At 47.4% G+C, this 20,165-nt stretch overlaps 1 long non-coding RNA gene across 1 annotated transcript in view; it reads right to left on the minus strand.

Annotated features, from left to right (window-relative positions):
* Window positions 1-8,299: 8,299 nt before the first annotated feature.
* Window positions 8,300-20,165, minus strand: part of LOC129478306 (uncharacterized) — a 55,706-nt gene continuing 43,840 nt past the window's right edge. Inside the window, exons 3-4 of the long non-coding RNA XR_008656387.2 lie at window positions 9,863-9,942; window positions 8,300-8,801 (exon numbers count right to left, since the gene is read on the minus strand). This is a non-coding gene — a long non-coding RNA (uncharacterized lncRNA). The remainder of the gene's footprint in view (window positions 8,802-9,862; window positions 9,943-20,165) is intronic.

A 20,165-nucleotide genomic window follows, 5' to 3' on the forward strand; every position in this document is an offset into this window, starting at 1 on the left:
TCCAGCCTTCAGGAATCCCAGCGTATAAAGATCTGGTAGCTAAAGGTGAAAACAAGTAAAGGAGGCTGAGAAAGAACAGCCAAGGCTCTCCAGGAGGAAAACCATGAGTCTGTGGGCTCTCTATGCATGAGAAGAGCGAAGGTCCAGCAGGACAGAATGTTCCACCAGCATCAATGCCACTAGAAAATCTAACCAAACAACTGGGAAATACCAACGGACTATGGAATGTGGAGGTCATGATGACCTTGTGAAGCAGCAAAGGTAGAGGTGGATTGGAGGGGGAGGGAAATGGAGACGATGCGCATAGCACAGAACATTTATTTGAAAAATTTGGCTGGGAGGGAAATTGATGAGTCAGGAGTTGGAGTGAGACGTGAGGTGGAGTGAGGGTTTGCTGTAGATGAGAGACCTGAGTGCGGGTAAACGTTGATGGGGAGTATCCAGCAGAAAAGGAGGGACCAAACAATGCAGGAGTCCCCACAACTCACCGCACACTGCCTCCTGCAAGCTCTGCACACCGCGCCTCCAAACACTCCATGCATTCTTTGCCTGATACGCACCCTCCCTTTATCCGTGATAACTCTTACTGGAATCAAAGGACCACCCTGGGAAGCCTTCCTTCATCTATATTTGTACAGCCCAGCACACGCACCTCTGCCACAGCACCCAAATTTGGCTGCTTTCCATGTGGTCTCTCCTGCTAAATGGTGAGCTCTTCAAAGGCATGAAACTCACTTCAAATCTTAGCCCACGCATTGGCTGGCCCAGAGTACATGCTCAGTAAACACTTGTAGAATGAATAAATGAATGAACAATGTTAGTAATCAACAATAAACCAGAAGAGGCACATGACCAACCTTGAGGACTTCTGGGTTGGCAACAAGGGTGAGTTCTGTTCCCTAGAAGCAGGGCCCTCAAAGAAGCTGGTTCCTACAATCCCTGAAAGGGGGAAGGGGACTGGAAGGCAGGGTGTGGTGGACGCCTCACCGAGCTCACATTCTTCCCTTCCATTGTTCCTGGCGGCTGCACATGGAAAGTACAACACCCACTAAGGCCCATGTGTTTCCCTCCTGCCCTCCCTCAGCAGGGAGGGAACAGATGGGTGTAATTTATGCCCACACCCTCCTCTTGCAGCCTTGGCACTGGGGAGAGGGGATGCAGGGGCAGAGACCCACCCAGGTTCCACAAACTTCTCTCAGTACTGAGGCAAGAGAGCCACAGCAGGGGCTAGCCGGGCCAGGAGCAGGAGAGGACAGGCAGAGGGGAGGAGGGGGACAAAAAGAACAGAACTGCCATGTGGGAGTGTCCATGGCATTCCAGCCTTGTGCCAGGTGGGTGCATACATTATCTCAGCACATTTCTGCAAGGAGCAGGCTCTTGCACCTGCTTGAAACTCAGAGAGGTGAAGGAACTGCTCCAAGGTCACCCAGCTGGTGAGTGGCTGCAGTGTCAGGGTTCTAATCCAGGTCTCCCTGGTTCCAAAAACAGTGTCCTCCCCACTAGACCCCACTGTGGGAGAAAGTCACATCTTCAAGCCTCCCTGCACCCTCCCTCTCATGGGTCACCTAGGGCCATGACAGGCAAAAGGACCCTCAAGGTTCACATTCTTCTGCTGAAGGAAGCTGGACACTAATGCCAAGACTGTAGAAAACACATACAGATGAGCTGGAGAAGGCAAAGCTGGAGAGAAACACAAAGATGAGCGTGGAAAGAGCCAGGGGCCAGGTCCTGTCGGGGCAGGCACTGCCTTGGAGGTGAACCCTCAGAAGGTGACTATCCTGTAGCCATTCCTCAAAGCTGGAAAATAGGCTAAGAGTGATATTCTGAGAAATGATGAGCTCTGAGACACCAAAACATACCTTCCCTTCCTGGCCACCTCTTTCCTCTTCATTTAACGGCAATTGAGGCAACTGGCATAGAGTCCACGTTTAGGGAATCACATGAACCTGGGTTCAAACCTGTAGATCCTCTCTACATGCTAGCTGTGTGCCTGTGGGCAAGTCATGTGGCCCTTCTGAGCCTCAGTCTCTTTATCTGTAAAATAAGGTTGTGAAAAGGAGATGACTGTGCCAGATGTGGTGGCTCACACCTGTAATCCCAGCTCTTCGGGAGGCTGAGGGAGGCGGATCATCTGAGATCAGGAATATAACACCAGCCTGGGCAACACAGTAAAACCCTGTCTCTACGAAAAATACAAAAATTTGCTGGGCATGGTGGCGGGCACCTGTAATCCCAGCTACTCAGGAGGCTGAGGCAGGAGAATCGCTTAAACCTGGGAGGTGGAGGTTGCAAGGCTGCAGTGAGCTGAGACTGCACACTGCGCTCCAGCATGGGCAACAAGAGTGAGACTCCTTCTCCAAAAAAAAAAAAAAAAAAAGAGATGGCTGAATTCAACACGCAATTGCTGCAATTGTGTCCATTGAGCCCATCCAGTGCTGTTTTGGTTTGGTTTCTTTTTGCTTTATCAAGTCAGCTACTTGCAAAAAATGAGACACTGCACTTAAAAATCCAGATTTCCAGCTTCTTTGGATAATCAGAGTGCCTGCAAGTTGGTTCTGCGTTGACCCACAGCTACAATTTAGAGGGGATATACACACTTCATTTTTCCACTGCCCCATTACTCCCTCCCTGCCTCATCAATATCACCTGCCCACGGGATGTGGCTATTGCTGCCCCTGGTATAAAAACCATTTTGACCTTAACCCTGAAACTCTGACCACCTTGAGTGCAGTGACCCCAACAAGTTCTGGTTCACCAATATCTCCCCAGAGCCCAGCACAAGGCTTGGGTCCTAGTAGGTGCTCAGCCATTCATTTGTTAACAAATATATATGTCGAGTCCCTAACTCTGTGCAGGAGCCACGTAATATGCTGAAGATTTGAGCAACTAATAAGCCAGATATGTAAATGATGCTCACAACAATACAATCCATGAGACAAGTTGTGTTATTATCTCCAATGTTTAGGTGAGCTGGGGAAACTGAGCCACAGACAAGGTAAGAATCTTGCTCAAGACTCCAAGATGAAGGGGAGCAGAGGTAGAATTCAGTTTTTCTTCTCCAGCACCAATAAATGCTCTGAACTAGGGGTCTGCAACTACAGCCTATAGGCCATCTGTTTTTAGAAATACAGTTTTATTTTCTTATTTTTGTTTATTTATTTTGAAATAGAGTTTCGCTCTTGTCCCCCAGGCTGGAGTGCAGTGGTGTGACGTCAGCTCACTGCAACTTTCATCCCCTGGATTCAAGTGATTCTCCTGCCTCAGCCTCCCGAGAAGCTGGGATTACGGGCGCCCACCACTACACCCTGCTACATTTGTATTTTTAGTAGAGATGAGGTTTCACCATGTTTGCCAAGCTGGTCTTGAACTCCTGACCTGAGGTGATCCACCCACCTTGGCCTCCCAAAGTGCTGGCATTACAGGTGTGAGCCACTGTGCCTGGCCTAAATAAAGTTTTATTGGTGCATGACCACAGCCATTTGTTTGCTTTGAGGCCGCTTTCACACAACAATGGCAGAATTGAGTGGTTGCAACAGAGATCCTTTAGGCTCTCAAGGCCTCAAATAGATACTCTCTAGCCCTTTGCAGGAAAAGTCAGCTGACTCCTCTGAACCACGATTCTAAGCATCTTATCTTCATGAGGGGTTTTTGCGCTCATAAGATTTCCACTGAGGGGAGGGGGCAATTTTTTAAATACATAAAAGAGATACATGTGACCAGGCGTGGTGGTTCAGGCCTGTAATCCCAGCACTTTGGGAGGCCAAGGTGGGCAGATCATGAGGTCAGGAGTTCAAGACCACCCTGATCAACATGGTGAAACCCTGTCTCTACTAAAAATACAAAAATTAGCTAGGCGTGGTGGTGCACACCAGTAGTCCCAGCTACTCAGGAGGCTGAGGCAGGAGAATCACTTGAACCTGGGAGGCGGAGGCTGTACTGAGCCGAGATCACGCCATTGCACTCCAGCCTGGGTGACAGAGAGAGACTCCGTCTCAAAAAAAAAAAAAAAGATACACGTTACAATGGAGAGGACCCTGGTAGCTACTCTACTGAGGGTCCTGGAAAGACCTTTGATAAAAGGTCATTAAGCCAAGATCTGGGTGACAAGGAGCCAGTCACATGGAGATAGGAGAAGAGATTTCCAGGCAGGGACCGCCTGGAGCACAGGCCCTAGGACTTGAGCAAGCATGGGGGTTCCAAGAACAAAAAGAAAGCCAGCATGCTCCCAACTCAGCAGGAGAGCAGGAGGGCGCGGTGCGGGTAGGAAAGGATTTGGCCATGAAGGGCTTTCTGAAAACGTAAACGGATGAACTGTGCAGGCCTGGAGGAGACCAAAGCCTCCTCTGGCATTCGCTGGCTTTCTGAATCCAGATCCTTCCTTTAAACTGGCAGGCCCTCCTCTCCCTGGCTATGAAAGGAGTTCCACTATGTGCCGCGCTTCTGGGACTGAGGCAATAAAAGACTGATGGAAAAGCCCCCTGGAACGACTCAGGGCAGCCCCGAGACTTGAAGGCTGCCCCGATGTGTGTGCTGAAGTGAGCCAGGAGATTCATCACCCCCAAGAGCTGGAGGCCCCTGTAACCCGGGAAGCCTGAGGCTCCCTTCCCAGCCAGGCTGACTCATGGCGCAGCCTCCCATGTGCACCTTAGCCTGGGGGTGCCTTCCCTTCACACAGCCCTTGGCTACTGGGGAAGGTTTGCCAAAAGGAAAGGTGGCCAGGGGAAGGAGGCACTGAAGGGATAGGGTAAAAGTCCCATCAACTTCACTGCAAGGAATGATTGAGTTTGCTGGGAAAATAAAAGCAGAAAGCCTGGAAGCTGAAGTACGTGTGTGTGTGTGTGTGTGTGTGTGTGTGTGTGTGTGTGTTGACACTGGGAGGCAGCAGCCAAAAAGGAGTGCCTGGGTAATATGTGACCAGGGCAAACCAGGTTTTCTAACTGTCATTTATCCAGCTCCCGGGTCTTTGCTGTGTGGGTAACGCTAAGCACCTGTTTGCACGACTGGCTTGTCAAATCTGTAAGGATTTGAAAAGGGGATAAGTGAATGATGGCACGGATGAAAGATTTGGGGTCCAACAGGCTTCCTGGCTCCACCCCTTATTAGCTGGATGACCTTTGAAAAATCATTTCCACTCTGAGTCTTGGTCTCCTCACCAGGCAAGTGGGACTACCACCTCCTATAAAAGGCTATTTTGTGGGTTAACTGGAATTATGACACCCTTAGCAAAGTGCAGGTAGCACCTCTTTCCCTTCCTGGATTCCTTGGACCCAGCTGGGTACCTGGCACAGTGAGACTGGGTAAGAACCTAGATAGCACAGGAGGGACTGGGTTTCTGAGGTCTCTGTGTGACTGATGCATGTAGAATGGTCTGGTTCTTCAGGACACGTAGTCCTGAGTCCTGAGAACGACCAGGGTATCAAATGGTGCTGTGACTGAGCTTTATTAATTAGTGAATTCACTCAACAACAATGCATGGGGCATCTGCTCTGTGCTGGACCCTGCAGGAATGCAGGAAATACAGAGATGAAGAAGAAAAGGGGTGTTGGGATGCTACCGGATTGCCAAGTGGGAGAGGGATAAATGAAACGTTGTGGGCACATAAAGAAACATTGGTGGCAGGGGCACACAACTGCATGACCATTTTCTTAAGTTATTTGGACACTAACATAGCTCACAAACAGATATAGCTGCCCTCCCTGCTCATAGGAAAACATCACCTCTATCAAAAAGCAATCACACAAATAACTCAGGTTTCATATTCCAGGTAAACGTGGATTCCGTTCTCAGCTCCTTCAATACCCAACTATGTGACCTGGGACAAGCCATTCACTCCTCTGAGTCTCAGGTGGCTTAAAACTAAACTGAGGATAATACCTACCTTCTCGGGCCCAGAGGTTTGACAGGTGGAACAGAGGAAAGAGAAGCTCCGGTTTGTGCTACTGACTCTAATTGCCCTCCAATATTGGTTCTCCCCTTCTCTCTCAGAAGAACCCCATGATATTTGCTGAGTACATGGCCACCCTGAATAAATTACAGCTTTCCTTGCTGCTGTGTTTGGCCAGTCAATTAAGTTCTGACCAACGGGATAAACTTGGAAAAGTTGTATACAATTTCCAGGAAGTGTGCCTAAAATATGCTCTCACTTATCTCTGCCTTTCCTTCTTCTTGCTTTCTGGAATACAGATTTAATGGCTGGAGCTGCAACAGACACCTTGGACCATGAAGTGACCTTGAGAATAACACAGGAGGAACCTGGGGCTCCAACACTATGTCACATGCCAACCCTGGACTAGACTACCTCTGACTTATTACGTGGAAAAAAAAACTGCTGATGTTACCCTTGCTAAGGGTTTAGAGGAGGGGTGATTATCGCCCATCCTCACAACTGAATTCAAGTCTTTCTAACTAATTTTCATTAATATTAGCACAACACATTCAGGGGGTGAGCACAGTGTGGTGGGCACTACCTTATAGGCACTGCCTGCATTTCCTCCTGAGGGCCCATCTGCCCGACCATGCATTGCCTCCCAGACTTCCCACACTCTCCCCTGGTTTCCAGTGCTCCTCCAGTGACATCATGAGCCCTGTGGGATGCTCTCAGAGAGCTGAGCTCATTATAGCTAACAATAACTGCTGCCGAGGTCTGGTGGCTGCAAGGTGAGAAATACAGGAACACCTTTATAAATGTACAAAGATGAGAACGTTTCCAAAAGCAGGTCCCAAATTTGTATATGGTTCAAGTTCAGCTGTGTGATTCAGCACCAGCAGCCTCAAAAGCTATCCATGTATGTACTTGTCCAGTATGTACACACAGAATGCCTTCTCAGGCCAGGGCACTGTGCTAAGCCCCACAGGGTGGAAGCACAGAGAAGGCCCGGTCCCCGAGAAGCAGGGGCCAACATCTGAATGAGGAATTAACATGTTCACACAAAGCAGTTCACACAATGCAGTTTATTCACTCATTCAGCAAATATTTACTGAACACCTACTATGTGCCAGGAAAAAGGGCTAAGCTTATAGGAAACGGAGGAAATAGGTGAGGAAAAAAGTTATAAATTTAATCCAGGGCTGCCAACTGAACAAGAAAACAGCCTCTCAGTCCCAAAGAGGCCAAGCATCCCCCAAAACTCCCACACTTTGAAGTCCAAATTTTCCTAACAATGAAAAGGGTCACAGAGCTTAACAAATGGACTTGACTTGCTTACTTGTTAATCCCAAGAAAGCAGAGGTCACTAGCAATGGGAAAATACCAGCAGTTTCCTTTGTTGGAGGCGAAGGTTGGAATCTAGAATGTAAGGCCCTCCACTTCTTAAGTGTTAGTCAATGAGCTCAGTTTTACAGTGGTATCGTGATGGCCATCAGACACACCTGCGATGGAATCCTGGCTCAGCCACCACCCAGACAACACAGCTGTGTGACCTGGGAGGATTTAATATTTCTGTAAAAGGGAAAGAATATGCCACCATCCACATTTGGTACTAGGAGGAAAAACTGCTCTCTATCTATGGGGAATAAAGGAGAAGGAGCAGGAAAGGTCGAGGGGGGAAAAGAGCTTAGAGAGGCCCCCTACCCAGCCTGTATCCGGTGAGTCTGCCATCCTCCTGGTCTACGAGGGCCTTGTCTATTCATCTTTCTCTCTCTTTTTTTTAAGTTGTAATAAAATATACATAATATGCAAGTGCTTTCCCCTTTCAGGGCCTCAGTCTCCCCATTTAAAAAGCAAACGGGTTGGCTAGGTGAAATCTGCTGCTATGCCTCTATTCAGGAGAAGCCAGCTGTAACATTCAACCAGAGGATTTCCTGGACTTCTCTCGAGTGTGACTTAGCAGCCTAGTTTTGTATTTGCAGGGCATTTAACAATCAATCATCTCAGAACAATATCCAAGTAAGGGTTTTATCAGGCAAGTTAAAGGAGAGGCGGACAGAGCACACGGAACACCACCAGGACAGACCGGGGCTGGAGCGCAGCCGGCCAGCACGTTCAGAGCCCTGAATTCCAGCCTTGCCTGCCCTGGAGCAGCCAATCACACGGGCCTGGCTGCATCCAGAAGTCTCATTAAGTCTGTTTTATGGCTGTTTTTTTGACGAGTGAGGCCTTTAAAACAGGTTTCCTCATTGTACAGAGGGTGAAGTTCAGTCCAAACATTGTCTGCAGAAGAAACTGGGTGGACCCAAAAGCCAGGGAGACCCTAATAAACTCTACTCTCACTCTGGGGCCAAGGAACGGGATGCTTCTGCAGACACCCTGTAAGTGGCTCTGCTAAGAATAATAATGCAAAACAAAGAATAGAAGCCCCAATCTCCCAACACCTCCTAGCTGTCTATACTTTCTATATCTTTAACCTCGCAAATCTAGTATAATATTATTGTCCTGGTTTTCTGAAAGAAAAACTGTATTTCCCTTCAAATCCCTACAGCTAGACAGGACTAAACCAGTATTCAAATTCTAGTTCATCTGATGTCAAAACAGTTCTGTCTATTCCACCAGCTGCCTGCCACAGATGGTGATCGCTTGGAGTGGATTCCTTAACAGCCCAGCTTTTTAGGAAGAGTCTTTGAGAGTCTAAATTACCACATTTCTCCCTGGTCCCCCAGAGGAAGACCAGTCTCATCTTCGAATTGTGTGTGGTTTGGGAAGCTGAGTTGGAGTCAGATTCTCCATCCAGGAGGACAGAGCAGCTGCAGGCCCTGCTGGAAGGGAACTCATGTCATAGCAATATGCACCAGATTTGAAAGCCTTGCTGGTGAAGTTTCTCAGGGCCAGGTCTGGTGAGATGGGCCTCCTTGGCCATCCCGGAACCCTAGGAGAGTCACAACCACCCACTTGTTAAGAGAAGATCAAGGGGGAAAGTCAGACCCTGAGGGCAGAAGGGAGACCAGGCCAATCAAGGAAAATCTACCTCCCACAGCCTCCTGGAGAGAGATTTCTCAAGCTCTCCTGACTGAGTCAATGTCTTTTAGGAGGCAAAAGTCAAGCTTCTTGGCTCAGGACACAAAAGCCCCTTTTAGGACTGGCCTGTCCTCGCTGGGACAGGCATCTCCCAACTACTCCTCCCCACCTGCCCAGAGCCAGTGCTTGGCCACAGGGAAAGGTGAGGATCGTCTACCTGCTCAGGCTCGCCTGTGGCCATACTGTATATGTTCTTTCCAGGCCAGTCCCTCCAGGCCAGTCCAACTGTCACCTCCTTGGCAAGGCCTAAGTCCCCTGGTTCCTCTGTCTGCCCAGTGCTCTGTGTTCTTAGGCAAACCACTTAGCCATTTGGTGGCTCAGTTCCCATTTTGTAACTCAGAGATGATAATAATACCTTTCTGCTAGGTTTGATGTGAAGATTCTATGAGATGAAATAAGTTAGCACTTAAGCAGGACCTGGCCAGACTCAGTGATTCATACATTTAACCATCATCATCATTCTATCTGGCCTGGATTCCAAGGATCCAGGGGGGAATTTGCTAGCAGGAGCTGCACGTGAACGGCTCAGTACTCAAGCTTCCATGCAGCAAAAGCTTCCTTGGTTGCCCCAAAAGAGGGGTTTCCACCCTGCTTGGGCCCCCACTGGTCTGTGTATGTGCTACCTTAAGGCCCCTGGCCCCTGCAGGGCAATGGTCTCTCTACACACTCTTCTCCCATTATATTGAGATAGGGATCGTTTCTGAAACTGAATGCTGGCTGCCTCAATAATGACAGAAGGCCAGGTGTGGTGACTCATGCCTGTAATCCCAACACTTTAGAAGGCCAATGCTAGAGGACTGATCGAGCTCAGGGGTTTAAGATCAGCCTGGGCAACATAGTGAGAACACTGTATCTACAAAAAAAAAAAAATTGTAATTAGCCAGGCATGGTGGCACATGCCTGTAGTCCTACCTTGTCAGAAGGCTGAGGCAGGAAGATCACTTGAGCCCAGGTGGAGGTCGAGGCTGCAGTGAGCAGCTCTCCAAAGGATCCTAGGGATTGGAGGATTGGACATTAGTCAGAACAAACCTTGGAAATTCTTTATTGAATATTTTCTAAACTTCTTATTCCAAGTCAGCACTCAGAAAATGGACTCCAACGTTCGAGACCAGCCTGGCCAACATGGTGAAACCCTGTCTCTACTAAAAATACAAAAATTAGCTGGGCATAGTGGCGCGCACCTGTAATCCCAGCTACTCAGGAGGCTGAGGCAGGAGAATTGCTTGAACCCGGGAGGCAGAGGCTGCAGTGAGCTGAGATCACACTACTGCATTCCAGCCTGGGTGACAGAGAGAGACTCCGTCTCAAAAAAAAAAAAAAAAAGACTCCAACACTGTCTTAGTCTAAGATATGGACTCCCAGGCTATGTGTTATTAGCACTCTCTGAATGTTGAATGCCTTAAGCAATCATCTTAGTCTTCCCAGCAATCCTTAAGGTAGTGTTTCTCAAAGTTGAGTGCACATCAGAATCACTTAGAAGGCTTGTTGAAACACAGATTGCTGGGCTCCACCCTCAGAGCTTCTGATTTTGTAGGTACGGGGTGGTACTCAGGCTTCGAGATGATGCTGTTACTGCTGGTCTGGGAACCACACACCACACTTTGAGAACCACTGCTAGAAGGAACTATTCTCCCATTTTACAAATGAAAAAACTGATGCTCGAAAAGATTCAGCAAATTGCCTACAATCACACGATGTAGAAGATAGTATTATAAGCTGACCTAACAGCATTTCTCAAATCTCTCTTGCTGCTTTCCAGAATAGAAGTTGGAAATGTTCATAATTCTTTTCCAACATTCCTTGCAGCTAGGGATGGCTAGGCAACATTATTCCAATGAATATATCCTTCTTCCTGCCTAAGATGCTGACAGTGTTCTTTTCTCCCGCAAGAGCAACATACTAGAGACATGGAGCAGAAGAACAAAATGGCCCTGGTCCTCAGTGATTGGCAGTTGACCCAAGGATTCCAACACTACTGAATAACTTATTGTTATGCATAAAAAATAAGCAACTATTGGTTTAAGCCACTGTTAGTCAACCTTTCTGTTATTATAGCTGATGTCATTCCAAATAATAAGTGATCAATATTGGGGCCAGTATTGACACCTAAATCTGTCTAATCTCATACTTACTCTTTATACAACCCCTACTGTGACTGGAAATGGAACTTTTGGCCATAAAGTATTCAACATTCCCTAAATCTCTTAACTTCCCTCTAATAGTGTTCCTCAAATGGAAGTGGCTTCAGTGCTTAATCTCAATCCCAAACAAAGGAATTAGATGTGTCTTGAATCTAACCAGTGTCCTATGACTGACCCAAACACAAACATGCCTTTAGGTTCTTACTACTCAAAGCGTGGTTCACCCACCAGCAGAATCACCTGGGAGCTGGTTAGAAACGCAGAATCTTCAGCCCCATCTCAGTCCCACCAAATCAGAATCTGCATGTTAACAAGTTCCCCGTGGGCTTCATAGGCTCATGAAAGTTTGAGTACAGTTCTAATTCAATCAGTGGTTCCCAAGACTGACTGAGCGTTAGAATCGCCTGGAAATCTAAAGACAAAATCAAGAGCCCTGGGTCTCACTCCTGACTTACTGAATCAAAACTCTACTTGGGTGGGAACAAGAAACCACGTCACTAGTTATTTACATTATTTCACTCAGGGACTATCTTGAGAAACTGATTAAAGCTATAGCCCTTCTTTCAGGGACCATATACATGTACATGAATTTTGCTTCTAATTTAAAGGATTCACAGGTCACTGAAGTCCACCCAGAGTCCTCCTAGGACCTCCTAGGACATGCGAACTCCGGAAAAGAAAAGGAGCCCTTTCAACAAGTCTGGGCAGTTACAGAAATGCAGTCAGGATCCTAATGAGGAGAGGCAGCCCAGCCCCTGCCAGCTGGGTAAGCTCTGGTGAGTTCTCACCTGAAGATGGTTTATGTAACCAGCTAGAACCCAAGGTCACAATTCAATTAGCAGCTTCTGCCACAACTTTAGCTTTGTGCCCCCTGGGATTTCCATCACCCCAGATTACAGAGCTATTCATTTCATTTTCACCAAATTAACCTAATTCGCATGGAGGATGACTTCCTGCTCAACCACTGCCCACAAGGATGCCACAGAGGCAGGTGCCTCATTCAATTAGGAGATTTTGAAAAATACATGCAAAACATGCTTTTCAAAACAAAGTACTCAACAAGCAGGGGCAGAGTATCACCACCTCTCCCAACCAACTGGGCAGACCTAGTCTCCCTCAATCTACATATTTCTACTGCCACGCTTATTTCAGCATTATATCATGTAATTGGATATCTGTTCTTTTAAAGGCTACAGGCTTCTGGAGACAAATGAAAGTTTTCATGACCATATGACTCTACCTAGACCTAATATAGGACCTGCTACAAAGTAGGCACTGAAAAGATGATTGGGTGGGTGGGTGGGTGGGTGGATGGATGGATGTGGATGGATGGATAGGTGGGTGAATGAGTGAATGGCCTGATGGGTGGATGGATGGAAGGAAAGATGGATGGATGGATGGAAGGATGGATGGATGGATGGATGGGCAGATGGAAAGATGAGGGATTTTGCTCTTTAAATATAGTATAATAAAAAAAATCAGAAGTTGAAGTCTACGAAATTCAGGTGCAAGTTCTACCATGCACTCAAAAGTTGTGAGGTCTCAGTCAAAGCATTTAACCTCCTTGAGGAAATTTCTCTCTGTGAAATGGAGGCACTAACAACAATACCTGAATTTCTAAGGTTATCATGACAATTGAATTGGAGAATACATGGGAACGCCATATTTTTAAGCAGGGCTCAGACAAGGACTACGGAAAGAGATGCGTTCCAGAATCTGGCAGAGCTGAGCTCCAAGTCTGGCTTCACCACTGTCAGCTGTTTGACCTTGGACGAATATCATAAACTCTCTGCACTTGCATCCTCGTTTGAGCAATGGAGATGGCAATAACTCTTCCAACAAAGAGGCTCTGAAGGAGGCACTAAAATTACAGAGTGTGTCACTTTGCCCCTTGTCTCCTGTGGCTGGATGGCTTGCGTAAGTTTGCAGAACTTCCAAGAAGAGGTGGTTGAATAAGAAAAATGGCTGTTTCAATAAATCTGATCAAGCTGGGTAGAAAAGCGTGAACCACCAACCAGATCTCTGATTAGAGGCTGGGAGAGAAAAAGGTGTGTGGGAGAACTCTCATCATGTGGGCCTCACAATCTATCTGACATAAAGCTTTCATAGCCAAGTTTCACAATTTCCCACCACATGAGCAAACTTCATTTGCCTTGATGAGGCAATAACTGTGTGCATTTATTTATGTATTTCCCTTTTCCTCCTCTCCCCAGCCTCCTCACTTAATCCACTAGGCCTTTTTCTCAGGCCCTGCTTCAATCTTTCTCCTTCATAGCCTCAGAAGCAGTAAAGTTGTGTAGGGTTTGGGGGCTCAAGTCCTTGGTTCAGATACCAGCTGCCACCTCTTGACTGCACGACCTCGGGAGTCAGTCCACTTCCATGGGCCTTCGTCCCTCTGCATGGGGGTTATTCACTCCAGCCTGGGGGTGGGGGCTGCTGTCAGGATCAGTGTGCTATCATGGATGATATGGCAGGTGCTTGTGGATCATAGTTTCTCTCTTCCTCTGTGTGTGGAGGGAATCCAGCCAGAAGCTCAAAATGGATTTGTTTGTTCAGGAATTAGGGAAACTGAGAAACTCCCAGACCCAAACCAGTCTTGAACTGAAGTCTGGGAGTGGGGAAAGCCCTTTACTGCAAATGCCTGTAGAAACATCCTGGTCTTTTACAAGCCTCTGGTGCCTTCCGCCAGGGTTGTGAGACTGATTGAGTTGGAAGGGCCAGCACCTGTGCACTCGGTGGCCCAGTGGCTCTCCATTCCTCTCTGCCTGGCTTTGCCCTGAACCCCCAGGTCAATTCAACCCAAACCATGGGTAAGGCAGAGCTCTAACACAGGAAGATCAGGGGAGATTTGTGATAGGGCTCTTGTTAAGCCACTGAAGCACAGTGTGGCGGGCTGGCTGGCCAGGTGCCCATTCACAATGTGTGAGTGCCCCACGCTCCAGGGCATGTCACACCATGCCCAGCCTCACAAGCACTGGGACCCTGAGAGAGTGTCCAGGGTCTTCTTCAGTCCCATCAGTCCTTCTCAGGATGAGGAGAGAAGGAGGAACTGCTGAGTGGCCCTGGACGGCTTGCTCAGAGCCTGTGTGGTCTGTGATACGACATGCCAGGCTCTTTTGCAGGCATTTTCATTTTACCTTTCCCTTACGAGGTAGACCCTGTTAGGCCCATTTTACAGATGAAGAAACTGAGGCCCAGGGAGATATGAAGTGTTCGAGTGAACTTAGCTGGACAATAGCAGTTCCAGTTTTCTAATCTGTGTCTGACTTCCTATCCAATGGCCTCCCCACTCCCCAGGAGCTACCAGACACTCAGTTCCCTGATCTGTAATTTTTCAGTCCTTCTCCAAGTTTTCAGTGTCCTGGGCCCAGCTTAAAGGGCAAACAGAATAAAGAACAAGGTGCCAAGCAACAGAATATGCTTGCTAGCAGGTGATTTGGGGTTTCCTTCTGCATAGTCATGGGGCAGGAACACCCAGTCTTTGCCCATGGTAGCAGTGGCCAGGGCTCCTAGAAGTCATCCCAAAGCAGAAGACAGCACATGAGTAGTCCCCATCAACTCCTGAAATACCTTTAAGTCCCAAAGTTCACTAGTTGTCAATGATAGAGAGTCTCACATCTAGGAGACACCCTTCACATAGCCAGCTTAGGCAAAATGAATGCCTCTCAAAGGCCATAGTACTAGCAGAGAGAAAAAAAAAAAAACTGAGAAAATGTGGCTTGGGTCTGTAGCCAAAATCCAGTGTTAAATAACAGGCTGGGGGTGGGGAAAGAAAAGAAATAATTCATCAGTAGAATGATATAGGCAGTCCATGGGTATCACCAGAACTGCATTTTCTCACCATGTAGAGTGGTTATGTAATTTCCCCCATTTCTCTGTCAATAAGGGGCCAGTGCTATCGGTGAAATAATTTACAACCCAATGTGCTCCACTGTAAATGGGTGCTATGTTTACTGGCTGTAAAAACATCTCTGAACACACTGACCTTCAACAGGTGAGCCCTTGAGTTTATAGCACTGAAGAATTGTTTTACTGCCTCAGCACAGGCAACAGGCATGCCGGACACCTGTTGGGGATGAAGGGTAGGGAATCAAGCCCTCTGGGGTTTCAGGGAAAGGAATCCTAAGAACAAGCTGCCCCCAGTGTGAGCCAACCAGATCAAACAAACCTCCAGGTGCCTGGTCAGTGCTGGGTCCATGGTAAGCGTCTGAGTCTTGGATGAACCCACTAAGCAAGTCCAGGCTAGGGACTGAGGCCTGCAGAGCACTTCCGGAACTGGAGAACCCTATGGAAGGCCAGTAGGATGGAGCCCAAGGCAGGTCCTGAGGGAACTCCAAGCACTGAGCTAGGGGAACCTAAATAAATTGGTCAATATGAGGGGCAGGAGCAAGAGAAAGACCGAAGATAGGAATTACAGCCAAAGGCCCAATGTTGAACAAATCTAGAACCAAGGCAAAGCAAGTTTTCTGCAAATAATTCCTGAACCAAAGAAGCAGAGCCTCTGCCTTTAATGATGGCCACCAAAAGGTATGTGGGTGAATGGAGCAGACAGAAAAGAATAGGACTGGGGTGAACAAAAATGTTATTCTGGCCAGGAGCCGTGGCTCGCGCCTGTAATCCCAGCACTCTGGGAGGCCGAGGTGGGCGGATCACCTGAGGTCAGGAGTTCGAGACCAGCCTGGCCGATATGGCAAAACCCCATCTCTACTAAAACTACAAAAATTAGCCAGGGGTGGTGGTGCATGGCTGTAATCCCAGCTACTCCTGAGGCAGGAGAATCGTTTGAACCTGGGAGGCAGAGATTGCACTGAGCCGAGATCACGCCACTGCACTTCAGCCTGGGCAACCAAGCGAGACTCTGTCTTAAAAAAAAAAAAAAAGTTATTTCTTTCTCACCCTTCAGCTTGCTCTGGGAAGGTTTTTGTTTTTCCCATCCACGCCTTAGTATGGAGGTTTCAGAGAGGCCCCTACAGGGAGCACACTTCCCCAAAAGCCAATTACCAAAATGGCCAAAAGGATAAATGTGCCAGCCTCAGCCAGGCATATATTCTTTGAGTCTTCACCAGAAAGCTAAAGCGGCATTTGACAAAACCTCTAGAGTGTTTCGAACTATGTTATCAGGCCCCAATCCTGATGACAGACAGAAGAGTATAAAAGAATAAAGATTTCCCAGATGAAAAGCACGCTTGGAGGGTCCTGAGCCCTTGCAGGCAGTGACGAAATCAAGGGCTGCGTGCAGTTTGTTCACATGAAGAGCCTTGGAAGAAGGCTTCACACTCAGCAAGCACCCTAGCCAAATGAGGAAGAGCCGAGCGGGCTGGCCTGAGGTTGCTCCACACCCTGGGCCTCTGGGGAGAAATCAGAGGAAGCAAACCATTGTGTCCACACCAAATGAGAAACCTAGTGATTTTCATTCCTGGTGTTTTTAATTCTGTGCCTTTGAAGATCATCTTAATTTTTTAATTAAAAAAAAATTACAGTTGATGACCTGCCAGATCTTCACACACACGATTATCATTGAAAGCCAGGGGTCCCCACCTTTTTGCAAATAAACAGGCAGAATAATCTGTGAGAAGACCTCATGGCCAGGCGAAGTGGCTCATGCCTGTAATCCCAGCACTTTGGGAGGCCAAGGCAGGCAGACCACATAAGGCCAGGAGTTCGAGACCAGCCTGACCAACATGGCAAAACTCTGTCTCTACTAAAAATACAAAAATTAGCCATATGTAGTAGCTCATGCCTGTAATCCCAGCACTTTTGGAGGCCGAGGTGGATAGATCACTTGAGGCCAGGAGCTTGAGATGAGCTTGGGCAACATGGTAAGACCCCATCTCCACTAAAAATACAAAAATTAGCAGGACATGGCAGCACACGCCTGCCACCCCAGCTGCTCCGGAGGCCGAGGCATGAGAATCGCTTGAACCCAGGAGGTGGAGGTTAGCCAAGATCACGTCACTGCACTCCAGCCTAGACAACAGAGTGAGACTCTGTCTCAAAAAAAAAAAAAAAAGACAACAGGTTGCTGGGGTTGGGAAGGGGTCCTTCATTCCTGTCTCTGCTCTCCCTACTGCACACATGCACAGGTGCAAACACACACACACACATACAAATACACCCCTACAACTCCCCAAACAAGACTTGCTCACCACCATAACCCAGCACCTAGCACTGGGGCAGGGATAGTGCAGCCACTCAGTGAATATTTGGCAAATAAACTGATTAATATATAAGGATATAAGAGAGCTAGAAACCAGACAGGCAAGGAAGGGAGAGGGGAAAGAGTGACAAAGTAGGGGTGGCTTGGGATACCACCCCCAGACGGTTTAGCCATCTACTGGCAATAACAAGCCCTAGCACAACACCCTTCAGATTATAAAACCCAGACGCATCTCACATCACTTTTGATTCCCACCACTCCCCCTACTCCCAGGAGGCAAGGATCTTTGCCCTAATGCTAGGGAAAAAACTGAAGCAGAGGAAAGGTCTACTGGCTTGTTCACGGTAGGAAAAAAAACAAAGCTAGGAACTAAAACTTCTGAAGTCAAAGCTTGAGCTCTGGGCCAAGCACAGTGGTTCACGCCTATAATCCCAGCACTTTGGGAGGCCGAAGTGGGCAGATCGCCTGAGGCCAGGAGTTCAAGACCAGCCTGGGCAACATGGTGAAACCCCATCTGTACTAAAATTACAAAAAATTAGCTACTTGGGATGCTGAGGCAAGAGAATGGCTTGAATCTGGAAGTGCCAGTTGCAGTGAGCAGAGATCATGCCACTGCACTCCAGCCTGGGCGACAGAACAAGACTCTGTCTGTGATGGTTAATGCTGAGTGTCAATTTGATTGAATTGAAGGATGCGAAGTATTGGTCCTGGGTGTGTCTGTGAGGGTGTTGCCAAAAGAGATTAACATTTGAGTCAGTGGGCTGGGGAAGACAGACCCACCCTTAATCTGATGGGCATAATCTAATCAGCTGACAGCAAATCTAAAGCAGGCAGAAAAACACGAAAACGTGAGACTGACTAGCCTCCTAGCCTACATCTTTCTCCCTTGCTGAATGCTTCCTGCCCTCAAACATCAGACTCCAAGTTCTTCAGTTTTGAGACTCGGACTGCACTCCTTGCTCCTCAAGTTTGCAGACAACCTATTGTGGGACCTTGTGATCATGTAAGTTAATGCTTAATTAATATATATATATATATATATATATATATATATATATATATATTCTGTCCCTCTAGGAAACCCTAATACACTGTCTCAGCAACAACAAGAACAAAGCTTAGGCTCTGGTGGCTTCTGGTCTCTGGGTTTGGGACCCTGGTCTAAACCTATACTATTTAAGCAAGTGACTTCATCACAACCCAGGAAGACTGAAGACACTAATGTCCATCTATTCATTCTGTTACTCTATACATATTTACTCTACACATAGCACCTGTTATGTTCCAGGTGTCTGAGGAGCTAGAGAAACCACAAGGAACAGGACAGGCACAGTTCCTATCCTCTCCAAGCTTACCTACTGGTGGGAGAGACAGAGACCAAAGGGGCAAACAAAGAGACAGACAAGGTGATGGAATAGAAATTAATTGGGGATCATGAACAGTGGTGTATGCCTGTAGTCCCAGCTACTCAGGAGGATGAGGTGGGAGGATCATTTGAGCCCAGGAGTTCAAGACCAGCCTGGCCAATAAAAAGATCCTGTTTCTTAGAAAGAAAGAAATTAATTGAAGTAGTCCCACCTGAATGGACAGCCAGGGAAAGACAGCCAAGGAAGCTTCTGAGAAAAAGTCATTTGAGCTAAGAGCTGAAGGGTCATTCCAAGAGCAATCCAAGCAGAGAGAAGGAACATGTGCCAAGTGTTGGAGACAGACAGGAGTTCAGGGCTTCCAGGATGAGAAGGGAAGCCAGTGTGGCTACAGTGTAATGAGTGAGAGAGGAGAATGTCTCTGTAGATACGGAGGTAAATGTAAGTGGAGATGGAGACAGAGGTGGAGATGATGATGGAGATCATCTTTCATTTGCCTGCCCAGCATTCCACCCCTTCTTCTCGCAGTAGAATGCTATTTTCTTTTCAATAATTACCCTTCCACTACTTTCATCCTATGAGGCTTGGATGGTATTGACTTCCCTCTGCAGTACCAGAAATCCATGCTTGGCTAATTGATTACCGCCTCCCCCTGCCTCTCCATCATCCCAACCAATTCACCAACCCACTCCCAGCATGTTGCTCAACCAGGCCAATAAATAAGACTTCAGCCAGAACTGTTGGTAAAGATGCAAACTGAGCTGCTAGTGCCCATCTTAACACAGCAGGGGGACAGCATGCCTAAGAGTAAGTCCCAGAGGCAAGCAGAGCTGAGAAAGTCCTGAGCTATTATTTGACCCTTTGGATCCAGATGTACCCAGACTTTTCAGCTATGTAAGCCATTAAATGCAATTTTGTAAAAATTTTTTGAGACAGGGTTACTATGGGGTTTCTCAAACTTGCAGCTCATGCATGAGCCACACTTACACAGTTATGCTGGCTGCTGAGTGGCAAATTGATTGAAGAGGGACAAAAGTGAAAACAGAGAAACGCATCAGGAGGCCACACAGGAGTCAGAAGAATTAAATAATTTCACTGAACAGAATCCAGATTTTTCGAGCAAGTGATTACACTAAAACGTGTGGCTATCTGTATACTGTACACTGCTCACAGATCAAGCCCACTCCATATGTTCAGGTGCCCATTTTGCACGTGAGCTCTCTCTCTCGGGGGATCACTCTGAATGGCCAGTTCATTCTCATTCTCTGGGTCTCAGTTCAAATGACCCTTTCTCGGAGTGGCTGCCAGGAAAGCTATCCAAGTGGACTCCCCCATTATTTTCTATCCCATCACTTTGTTTATCTTTTCACAGCACTATCACAATGCATAATTATTTTGATTTTGTTTTTGTGGGTATTTTTGTTTTTGTTTTGAGACAGGGTCTCGCTCTGTTGCCTAGGCTGGAGTGCAGTGGCATCAACATGGTTCACTGCAGCCTTGACCTCCTGGCTCAAGCAGTCCTCCCACCTCAGCCTCCCGAGTAGGTGGGACCA

The sequence above is a fragment of the Symphalangus syndactylus genome, chromosome 3 (assembly GCF_028878055.3).
Source record: "Symphalangus syndactylus isolate Jambi chromosome 3, NHGRI_mSymSyn1-v2.1_pri, whole genome shotgun sequence".
Taxonomy (NCBI): domain Eukaryota; kingdom Metazoa; phylum Chordata; class Mammalia; order Primates; family Hylobatidae; genus Symphalangus; species Symphalangus syndactylus.